Source organism: Engystomops pustulosus, chromosome 8 (genome assembly GCF_040894005.1).
Source record: "Engystomops pustulosus chromosome 8, aEngPut4.maternal, whole genome shotgun sequence".
Taxonomy (NCBI): Eukaryota; Metazoa; Chordata; class Amphibia; order Anura; family Leptodactylidae; genus Engystomops; species Engystomops pustulosus.
In genome coordinates this window covers 303,547-314,532 of record NC_092418.1, presented here as the reverse complement: position 1 = coordinate 314,532, position 10,986 = coordinate 303,547, and positions in this window count along the sequence as shown.

The following is a 10,986-nucleotide window of genomic DNA, read 5'->3' as shown; positions in this document are numbered from 1 at the left end:
TAATTTGAGGGGCAGTATAGGAAATAATTAATGGTGAGGGTCAGCATAGGAAATAATTAATTATGAGGGGCAGTATAGGAAATAATTAATTATGAGGGGCAGTATAGGAAACAATTAATTATGAGGGGCAGAATAGGGAATAATTAATTATGAGGGGCAGAATAGGAAATAATTAATTATGAGGGGCAGTATAGGAAATAATTAAGAGGGGCAGTTTAGGAAATAATTAATTTGAGGGGAAGTATAGGAAATAATTAATGGTTGAGAAGCGGTATAGGAAATAATTAATTTGAGGGGAAGTATAGGAAATAATTAATGGTGTAGGGGCAGTATAGGAAATAATTAATTTGAGGGGCAGTATAGGAAATAATTAATGGTGAGGGGCAGCATGGGAAATAATTAAGAATGAGGGGCAGTATAGGAGATAATTAATTTGAGGGGCAACATAGGGAATAATTATGAGGGGCAGTATAGGAAATAATTAATTTGAGGGGCAGTATAGGAAATAATTAATGGTGGGGGGAAACATAGGAAATAATTAATGGTGGGGGCAGTATAGGAACTAATTAATGGTGGAGGGGCAGCATAGGATATATTTAATGGTGGAGGGGCAGTATAGGAAATATTTAATTTGAGGGGAAGTATAGGAAATAATTAATTTGAGGGGAATTATAGGAAATAATTAATGGTGGAGGGGCAGTATAAGAAATAATTAATGGTGGAGAAGCAGTATAGGAAATAATTAATTTTAGGGGAAGTATAGGAAATAATTAATTTGAGGGGAAGTATAGGAAATAATTAATGGTGTAGGGGCAGTATAGGAAATAATTAATTTGAGGGGCAGTATAGGAAATAATTAATTATGAGGGGCAGTATAGGAAATAATTAATTATGAGGGGCAGTATAGGAAATAATTAATGGTGAGGGGCAGCATAGGGAATAATTAATGGTGGAGGGGAAGTATAGGAAATAATTAATGGTGGGGGGCAGTATAGGAAATAATTAATTTGAGGGGAAGTATAGGAAATAATTAATTTGAGGGGAAGCATGAGGGGCAGTATAGGAAATAATTAATTTGAGGGGCAGTATAGGAAATAATTAATGGTGAGGGTCAGCATAGGAAATAATTAATTATGAGGGGCAGTATAGGAAATAATTAATTATGAGGGGCAGTATAGGAAACAATTAATTATGAGGGGCAGAATAGGGAATAATTAATTATGAGGGGCAGAATAGGAAATAATTAATTATGAGGGGCAGTATAGGAAATAATTAAGAGGGGCAGTTTAGGAAATAATTAATTTGAGGGGAAGTATAGGAAATAATTAATGGTTGAGAAGCGGTATAGGAAATAATTAATTTGAGGGGAAGTATAGGAAATAATTAATGGTGTAGGGGCAGTATAGGAAATAATTAATTTGAGGGGCAGTATAGGAAATAATTAATGGTGAGGGGCAGCATGGGAAATAATTAAGAATGAGGGGCAGTATAGGAGATAATTAATTTGAGGGGCAACATAGGGAATAATTATGAGGGGCAGTATAGGAAATAATTAATTTGAGGGGCAGTATAGGAAATAATTAATGGTGAGGGGCAGCATAGGGAATAATTAATTGTGGAGGGGAAGTATAGGAAATAATTAATGGTGGAGGGGCAGTATAGGAAATAATTAATTATGAGGGGCAGTATAGGAAATAATTAATTATGAGGGGCAGTATAGGAAATAATTAATTATGACGGGCAGTATAGGAAATAATTAATGGTGAGGGGCAGCATAGGGAATCATTAATGGTGGAGGGGAAGTATGGGAAATAAATAATGGTGGAGGGGCAGTATAGGAAATAATTAATGGTGGAGGGGCAGTATAGGAAATAATTAATGGTGGAGGGGCAGTATAGGAAATAATTATCGGTGGAGGGGCAGCTTAGGAAATAATTAATGGTGGAGGGGCAGTATAGTAAATACTTAATTTGAGGGGAAGTATAGGAAATAATTAATTTGAGGGGCAGTATAGGAAATGATTAATGGTGGAGGGGCAATATAGGAAATAATTAATTTGAGGGGCAGTACAGGAAATGATTAATGGTGAGGGGCAGCATAGGAAATAATTAATGGTGGGGGGCAGTATAGGAAATAATTAATTTGAGGGGCAGTATAGGAAATAATTAATTTGAGGGGAAGTATAGGAAATAATTAATGGTGAGGGGCAGCATAGGGAATAATTAATTATGAGGGGCAGTATATGAAATAATTATGAGGGCAGTATAGGAAATAATTAATTTGAGGGGAAGTATAGGAAATAATTAATGGTTGAGAAGCAGTATAGGAAATAATTAATTTGAGGGGAAGTATAGGAAATAATTAATTAGAGGGGAAGTATAGGAAATAATTAATGGTGTAGGGGCAGTATAGGAAATAATTAATGGTGAGTGGCAGCATAGGAAATAATTAATGGTGAGTGGCAGCATAGGAAATAATTAAGTATGAGGGGCAGTATAGGAGATAATTAATTTGAGGGGCAACATAGGGAATAATTATGAGGGGCAGTGTAGGAAATAATTAATTTGAGCGGCAGTATAGGAAATAATTAATGGTGGGGGGCAGCATAGGAAATAATTAATGGTGGAGGGGAAGTATAGGAAATAATTAATGGTGGAGGGGCAGTATAGGAAATAATTAATGGTGGAGGGGCAGTAAAGGAAATAATTATGAGGGGCAGTATAGGAAATAAATTATGAGGTGCGGTATAGGAAATAATTAATGGTGAGGGGCAGCATAGGAAATAATTAATTTGAGGGGCAGTATAGGAAATAATTAATGGTGAGGGGAAGTATAGGAAATAATAAATTTGAGGGGCAGTATAGGAAATAATTAAGTATGAGGGGCAGTATAGGAGATAATTATGAGGGGCAGTATAGGAAATAATTATGAGGGGCAGCATAGGAAATAATTAAGTATGAGGGGCAGTATAGGGAATAATTATGAGGGGCAACATAGGGAATAATTATGAGGGGCAGTATAGGAAATAATTAATTTGAGGGGAAGTATAGGAAATAATTAATGGTGTAGAGGCAGTATAGGAAATAATTAATTATGAGGGGCAGTATAGGAAATAATTAATTATGAGCGACAGTATAGGAAATAATTAATGGTAAGGGGCAGCATAGGGAATAATTAATGGTGAGGGGCAGCATAGGAAATAATTAATGGTGGAGGGGAAGTATAGGAAATAATTAATGGTGGAGGGGCAGTATAGGAAATAATTAATTTCAGGGCCAACATAGGGAATAATTATGAGGGGCAGTATAGGAAATAATTAATTTGAGGGGAAGTATAGGAAATAATTAATGGTGTAGAGGCAGTATAGGAAATAATTAATTTGAGGGGCAGTATAGGAAATAATTAATGGTGAGGGTCAGCATAGGAAATAATTAATTATGAGGGGCAGTATAGGAAATAATTAATTATGAGGGGCAGTATAGGAAATAATTAATTATGAGGGGCAGTATAGGAAATAATTAATTAAGAGGGGCAGTATAGGAAATAATTAATGGTGTAGGGGCAGTATAGGAAATAATTAATGGTGTAGGGGCAGTATAGGAAATAATTAATGGTGAGGGGCAGTATAGGAAATAATTAATTATGAGGGGCAGTATAGGAAATAATTAATTATGAGGGGCAGTATAGGAAATAATTAATTATGAGGGGCAGTATAGGAAATAATTAATGGTGAGGGGCAGCATAGGGAATAATTAATGGTGGAGGGGAAGTATGGGAAATAATTAATGGTGGAGAGGCAGTATAGGAAATAATTAATAATGGTGGAGGGGCAGTATAGGAAATAATTATGAGGGGCAGTATAGGAAATAATTATGAGGTGCGGTATAGGAAATAATTAATGGTGAGGGGCAGCATAGGAAATAATTAATTTGAGGGGCAGTATAGGAAATAATTAATGGTGAGGGGAAGTATAGGAAATAATTAATTTGAGGGGCAGTATAGGAAATAATTAAGTATGAGGGGCAGTATAGGAGATAATTATGAGGGGCAGTATAGGAAATAATTATGAGAGGCAGCATAGGAAATAATTAAGTATGAGGGGCAGTATAGGGAATAATTATGAGGGGCAACATAGGGAATAATTATGAGGGGCAGTATAGGAAATAATTAATTTGAGGGGAAGTAGAGGAAATAATTAATGGTGTAGAGGCAGTATAGGAAATAATTAATTATGAGGGGCAGTATAGGAAATAATTAATTATGAGGGCCAGTATAGGAAATAATTAATGGTGAGAGGCAGCATAGGGAATAATTAATGGTGAGGGGCAGCATAGGAAATAATTAATGGTGGAGGGGAAGTATAGGAAATAATTAATGGTGGAGGGGCAGTATAGGAAATAATTAATTTCAGGGCCAACATAGGGAATAATTATGAGGGGCAGTATAGGAAATAATTATGAGGGGCAGTATAGGAAATAATTAATTTGAGGGGAAGTATAGGAAATAATTAATGGTTGAAAAGCGGTATAAGAAAAAATTAATTTGAGGGGAAGTATAGGAAATAATTAATGGTGTAGGGGCAGTATAGGAAATAATTAATTTGAGGGGCAGTATAGGAAATAATTAATGGTGAGGGGCAGAATAGGAAATAATTAATGGTAAGGGGCAGCATAGGGAATAATTAATTATGAGGGGCAGTATAGGAAATAATTATGAGGGGCAGTATAGGAAATAATTAATTATGAGGGGCAGTATAGGAAATAATTGATGGTGTAGAGGCAGCATAGGGAATAATTAATGGTGAGTGGCAGCATAGGAAATAATTAATGGTGAGTGGCAGCATAGGAAATAATTAAGTATGAGGGGCAGTATAGGAGATAATTAATTTGAGGGGCAACATAGGGAATAATTATGAGGGGCAGTATAGGAAATAATTAATGGTGAGGGGCAGCATAGGGAATAATTAATTATGAGGGGCAGTATAGGAAATAATTAATTTGAGGGAAGTATAGGAAATAATTAATGAGGAGGGGCAGTATAGGAAATAATTAATTATGAGGGGCAGTATAGGAAATAATTAATGGTGGAGGGGAAGTATAGGAAATAATTAATTATGAGGGTCAGTAAAGGAAATAATTAATTATGAGGGGCAGTATAGGAAATAATTAATGGTGGAGGGGCAGTATAGGAAATAATTAATGGTGGAGGGGCAGTAAAGGAAATAATTATGAGGGGCAGTATAGGAAATAATTATAAGGTGCGGTATAGGAAATAATTAATGGTGAGGGGCAGCATAGGAAATAATTAATTTGAGGGGCAGTATAGGAAATAATTAATGGTGAGGGGAAGTATAGGAAATAATTAATTTGAGGGGCAGTATAGGAAATAATTAAGTATGAGGGGCAGTATAGGAAATAATTATGAGGGGCAGTATAGGAAATAATTAATTTGAGGGGAAGTATAGGAAATAATTAATGGTGTAGAGGCAGTATAGGAAATAATTAATTTGAGGGGTAGTATAGGAAATAATTAATGGTGAGGGGCAGCATAGGGAATAATTAATTATGAGGGGCAGTATAGGAAATAATTATGAGGGGCAGTATAGGAAATAATTAATTTGAGGGAAGTATAGGAAATAATTAATTTGAGGGGAAGTATAGGAAATAATTAATGGTGTAGAGGCAGTATAGAAAATAATTAATTTGAGGGACAGTATAGGAAATAATTAATGGTGAGGGGCAGCATAGGGAATAATTAATTTGAGGGGCAGTATAGGAAATAATTAATGGTGAGGGGCAGTATAGGAAATAATTAATGGTGAGGGTCAGCATAGGAAATAATTAATTATGAGGGGCAGTAGAGGAAATAATTAATTATGAGGGGCAGTATAGGAAATAATTAATGGTAAGGGGCAGCATAGGGAATAATTAATTATGATGGGCAGTATAGGAAATAATTATGAGGGGCAGTATAGGAAATAATTAATTATGAGGGGCAGTATAGGAAATAATTGATGGTGTAGAGGCAGCATAGGGAATAATTAATGGTGAGGGGCAGCATAGGAAATAATTAATGGTGGAGGGGAAGTATAGGAAATAATTAATGGTGGAGGGGCAGTATAGGAAATAATTAATTATGAGGGGCAGTATAGGAAATAATTATCGGAGCAGGGGCAGCTTAGGAAATAATTAATGGTGGGGGGGGCAGTATAGGAAATAATTAATTTGAGGGGAAGTATAGGAAATAATTAATTTGAGGGGAAGTATAGGAAATAATTAATTTGAGGGGAAGTATAGGAAATAATTAATGGTGGGGGGCAGTATAGGAAATAATTATCGGTGGAGGGGCAGCTTAGGAAATAATTAATGGTGGGGGGGCAGTATAGGAAATAATTAATTTGAGGGGAAGTATAGTAAATACTTAATTTGAGGGGAAGTATAGGAAATAATTATGAGGGGCAGTATAGGAAATAATTATGAGGGGCAGAATAGGAAATAATTAACGGTGGAGGGGCAGCTTAGGAAATAATTAATGGTGGAGGGGCAGTATAGGAAATAATTAATTTGAGGGGAAGTATAGGAAATAATAAATGGTGTAGGGGCAGAATAGGAAATAATTAATTATGAGGGGCAGTATAGGAGATAATTAATTTGAGGGGCAACATAGGGAATAATTATGAGGGGCAGTATAGGAAATAATTAATTTGAGGGGAAGTATAGGAAATAATTAATTATGAGGGGCAAGTATAGGAAATAATTAATTATGAGGGGCAGTATAGGAAATAATTAATTATGAGGGGCAGTATAGGAAATAATTAATGGTGAGGGGCAGCATAGGGAATAATTAATGGTGGAGGGGCAGTATAGGAAATAATTAATGGTGGAGGGGCAGTATAGGAAATAATTATGAGGGGCAGTATAGGAAATAATTATGAGGTGCGGTATAGGAAATAATTAATGGTGAGGGGCAGCATAGGAAATAATTAATTTGAGGGGCAGCATAGGAAATAATTAATGGTGAGGGGAAGTATAGGAAATAATTAATTTGAGGGGCAGTATAGGAAATAATTAAGTATGAGGGGCAGTATAGGAGATAATTATGAGGGGCAGTATAGGAAATAATTATGAGGGGCAGCATAGGAAATAATTAAGTATGAGGGGCAGTATAGGGAATAATTATGAGGGGCAACATAGGGAATAATTATGAGGGGCAGTATAGGAAATAATTAATTTGAGGGGAAGTATAGGTAATAATTAATGGTGTAGAGGCAGTATAGGAAATAATTAATTGTGAGGGGCAGTATAGGAAATAATTAATTATGAGGGCCAGTATAGGAAATAATTAATGGTGAGGGGCAGCATAGGGAATAATTAATGGTGAGGGGCAGCATAGGAAATAATTAATGGTGGAGGGGAAGTATAGGAAATAATTAATGGTGGAGGGGCAGTATAGGAAATAATTAATTTCAGGGCCAACATAGGGAATAATTATGAGGGGCAGTATAGGAAATAATTATGAGGGGCAGCATAGGAAATAATTATGAGGGGCAGTATAGGAAATAATTATGAGGGACAGTATAGGAAATAATTAATGGTGGAGGGGCAGTATAGGAAATAATTAATTTGAGGGGCAGTATAGGAAATAATCAATGGTGAGGGGCAGCATAGGAAATATTTAATGGTGGAGGGGCAGTATAGGAAATAAATAATTTGAGGGGAAGTATAGGAAATAATTAATTTGAGGGGAAGTATAGGAAATAATTAATTTGAGGGGCAGTATAGGAAATAATTAATGGTGAGGGTCAGCACAGGAAATAATTAATTATGAGGGGCAGTATAGGAAATAATTAATTATGAGGGGCAGTATAGGAAATAATTAATTATGAGGGGCAGTATAGGAAATAATTAATTATGAGGGGCAGTATAGGGAATAATTAATTATGAGGGGCAGTATAGGAAATAATTAATTATGAGGGGCAGTATAGGAAATAATTAATTTGAGGGGAAGTATAGGAAATAATTAATGGTGTAGGGGCAGTATAGGAAATATTTAATTTGAGGGGCAGTATAGGAAATAATTAATGGTGAGGGGCAGCATAGGAAATAATTAAGTATGAGGGGCAGTATAGGAGATAATTAATTTGAGGGGCAGCATAGGGAATAATTAATGGTGGAGGGGAAGTATAGGAAATAATGAATGGTGGAGGGGCAGTATAGGAAATAATTAATGGCGGAGGGGCAGTATAGGAAATAATTAATGGTGGAGGGGCAGTATAGGAAATAATTATGAGGGGCAGTATAGGAAATAATTATGAGGTGCGGTATAGGAAATAATTAATGGTGAGGGGCAGCATAGGAAATAATTGATGGTGTAGAGGCAGCATAGGGAATAATTAATGGTGAGGGGCAGTATAGGAAATAATTATGAGGGGCAGTATAGGAAATAATTATGAGGTGCGGTATAGGAAATAATTAATGGTGAGGGGCAGCATAGGAAATAATTAATTTCAGGGCCAACATAGGGAATAATTATGAGGGGCAGTATAGGAAATAATTAATTTGAGGGGCAGTATAGGAAATAATTAATTTGAGGGGAAGTATAGGAAATAAATAATTTGAGGGGAAGTATAGGAAATAATTAATGGTGGAGGGGCAGCATAGGAAATAATTAATTATGAGGGGCAGTATAGGAGATAATTAATTTGAGGGGCAACATAGGGAATAATTATGAGGGGCAGTATAGGAAATAATTAATTTGAGTGGAAGTATAGGAAATAATTAATTAGAGGGGAAGTATAGGAAATAATTAATGGTGGAGGGGCAGTATAGGAAATAATTAATTTGATGGGCAGTATAGGAAATAATTAATGGTGAGGGGCAGCATAGGGAATAATTAATTATGAGGGGCAGTATAGGAAATAATTATGAGGGGCAGTATAGGAAATAATTAATTTGAGGGGAAGTATAGGAAATAATTAATGGTTGAGAAGCAGTATAGGAAATAATTAATTATGAGGGGCAGTATAGGGAATAATTAATTATGAGGGGCAGAATAGGAAATAATTAATTATGAGGGGCAGTATAGGAAATAATTATGAGGGGCAGTATAGGAAATAATTAATTTGAGGGGAAGTATAGGAAATAATTAATGGTTGAGAAGCGGTATAGGAAATAATTAATTTGAGGGGAAGTATAGGAAATAATTAATGGTGGGGGGCAGTATAGGAAATAATTAATTTGAGGGGAAGTATAGGAAATAATTAATTTGAGGGGAAGTATAGGAAATAATAAATGGTGTAGAGGCAGTATAGGAAATAATTAATTTGAGGGGCAGTATAGGAAATAATTAATGGTGAGGGTCAGCATAGGAAATAATTAATTATGAGGGGCAGTATAGGAAATAATTAATTATGAGGGGCAGTATAGGAAACAATTAATTATGAGGGGCAGAATAGGGAATAATTAATTATGAGGGGCAGAATAGGAAATAATTAATTATGAGGGGCAGTATAGGAAATAATTAAGAGGGGCAGTTTAGGAAATAATTAATTTGAGGGGAAGTATAGGAAATAATTAATGGTTGAGAAGCGGTATAGGAAATAATTAATTTGAGGGGAAGTATAGGAAATAATTAATGGTGTAGGGGCAGTATAGGAAATAATTAATTTGAGGGGCAGTATAGGAAATAATTAATGGTGAGGGGCAGCATGGGAAATAATTAAGAATGAGGGGCAGTATAGGAGATAATTAATTTGAGGGGCAACATAGGGAATAATTATGAGGGGCAGTATAGGAAATAATTAATTTGAGGGGCAGTATAGGAAATAATTAATGGTGGGGGGAAACATAGGAAATAATTAATGGTGGGGGCAGTATAGGAACTAATTAATGGTGGAGGGGCAGCATAGGATATATTTAATGGTGGAGGGGCAGTATAGGAAATATTTAATTTGAGGGGAAGTATAGGAAATAATTAATTTGAGGGGAATTATAGGAAATAATTAATGGTGGAGGGGCAGTATAAGAAATAATTAATGGTGGAGAAGCAGTATAGGAAATAATTAATTTTAGGGGAAGTATAGGAAATAATTAATTTGAGGGGAAGTATAGGAAATAATTAATGGTGTAGGGGCAGTATAGGAAATAATTAATTTGAGGGGCAGTATAGGAAATAATTAATTATGAGGGGCAGTATAGGAAATAATTAATTATGAGGGGCAGTATAGGAAATAATTAATGGTGAGGGGCAGCATAGGGAATAATTAATGGTGGAGGGGAAGTATAGGAAATAATTAATGGTGGGGGGCAGTATAGGAAATAATTAATTTGAGGGGAAGTATAGGAAATAATTAATTTGAGGGGAAGCATGAGGGGCAGTATAGGAAATAATTAATTTGAGGGGCAGTATAGGAAATAATTAATGGTGAGGGTCAGCATAGGAAATAATTAATTATGAGGGGCAGTATAGGAAATAATTAATTATGAGGGGCAGTATAGGAAACAATTAATTATGAGGGGCAGAATAGGGAATAATTAATTATGAGGGGCAGAATAGGAAATAATTAATTATGAGGGGCAGTATAGGAAATAATTAAGAGGGGCAGTTTAGGAAATAATTAATTTGAGGGGAAGTATAGGAAATAATTAATGGTTGAGAAGCGGTATAGGAAATAATTAATTTGAGGGGAAGTATAGGAAATAATTAATGGTGTAGGGGCAGTATAGGAAATAATTAATTTGAGGGGCAGTATAGGAAATAATTAATGGTGAGGGGCAGCATGGGAAATAATTAAGAATGAGGGGCAGTATAGGAGATAATTAATTTGAGGGGCAACATAGGGAATAATTATGAGGGGCAGTATAGGAAATAATTAATTTGAGGGGCAGTATAGGAAATAATTAATGGTGGGGGGAAACATAGGAAATAATTAATGGTGGGGGCAGTATAGGAACTAATTAATGGTGGAGGGGCAGCATAGGATATATT